This window comes from Amphimedon queenslandica, unplaced genomic scaffold, assembly GCF_000090795.2.
Source record: "Amphimedon queenslandica unplaced genomic scaffold, v1.1 AMPQUscaffold_5090_Cont22935, whole genome shotgun sequence".
Classification (NCBI taxonomy): Eukaryota; Metazoa; Porifera; class Demospongiae; order Haplosclerida; family Niphatidae; genus Amphimedon; species Amphimedon queenslandica.
The window spans coordinates 1-1,399 of NW_003554602.1; the positions used below are offsets into that span (position 1 = coordinate 1).

The 1,399-nt window shown below is 33.2% G+C and overlaps 1 long non-coding RNA gene across 1 annotated transcript; it reads left to right on the forward strand.

The window, feature by feature from the left end:
- Nucleotides 1-113: 113 nt before the first annotated feature.
- Nucleotides 114-939, forward strand: LOC109592470 (uncharacterized). The gene is made up of 3 exons (XR_002190370.1): nt 114-204; nt 739-820; nt 870-939. It is a non-coding gene; the product is annotated as an uncharacterized LOC109592470 (long non-coding RNA).
- Nucleotides 940-1,399: the final 460 nt, after the last annotated feature.

The following is a 1,399-nucleotide window of genomic DNA, read 5'->3' on the forward strand; positions in this document are numbered from 1 at the left end:
GTTTGTTTCCTGATTCTGTTCCTGGTAGCAGTGTCTCTGGCCATGAACAATTAACTGAAGTTTGTCTTATCTTTTCATTACACAATAATCATGTTATCATTATTTATCTTAAGGATTCTGTCACTCGTGAATTAAAGTCAGCTCCTCCTAATAGTCTCACAATGCGTCTAGCCAAAGCTTTCTGTAACATTCATAATGATTATGGTATGTATAAACTTACTGTGACATACACAATGTACATTCAATATTCATGTACATGCACACAATGTAAAATTCAATATTCATGTATACATTGTAGCAGGAAATTTTTGTTGCCAGAAACTTTCGTTGTCTTTTTAAGCAGGCTTTACAAGATCTTTTTGTTGATTTTATTTTTGTTATACTTTTCACTGTCATGCCTATTTAATTTGTGCCACGTGTATGGTTTAAGATGGAAGAATATCTATGGTTTGTGGTTACCACATTATAAAGACATTTAGAGCCCATCAGTCGGAGAAGAACTGCCTTTTGTGTTGATCCTGATAATGCCACCGACTGCTATGCTGTGGCTGTAGTGAAAAGAGGATCTGTCGTGGGTCAAACTTTTAGTTCGATTAAAATTTCATTGTCTTACAAATTAATAGCCAATGAAGCAAATGAAAATTAGCACCCAACAAAAATTTCCTGCTATACGGTATGCTCATTCCACTACATATGTACACACACTATCAAAGGTCATATTGTATTGTGTGTCTCTAGGTCTTAAAGCAATGGCTCATATTTGGTATGAAGTGATACAGGAACTGCGCTACAGGTGGGAGAATGGTATAGCGTTACCAAGGTAACTATAATTAACTATCAGTTTACATTATGTACATGAACTGTCTCAGTTTAGGGAAGAGTCATCCTGACATGTCTTGTTGTCTCTTACATCAGAAACTACAGGTAAACCATTATATTATTGTAATATCCTACTTTGTTTATCATTGTTCTTTAGCGTGAGCTACTATTATACTTTTGCTATTAACTGAATATGCATGTAGTATATAGGACAGTTTAACTTTTGGAAATTAATTTATAAAATTTAATTTTGATGAGAATAAGCTCAAACTTTCTTCACAACATAAGTGAATGTATATATATATATCAGGGAAAAAATATAAAAATGAAGGATTCTCTCCTTTATAATTTTGACAAAATTTGGCCCAAGACCTTGACACCCTGTATTAAATGGCCTTTTGCCAGCTTTGTAAGTTCTAAGAATCAAATTTTGTGCCTCCAACTTTTTATGTAACGTAAGTAGCAAGTTTTCTCAAGCAGGGAAACTAAAGTTATATAATATCAATACCGTACGTGTCTTAATTTTCGAGGTGTATTAAATTTCGTTATTTTTGTGCTCACCTTAAATCCACGAAATTTA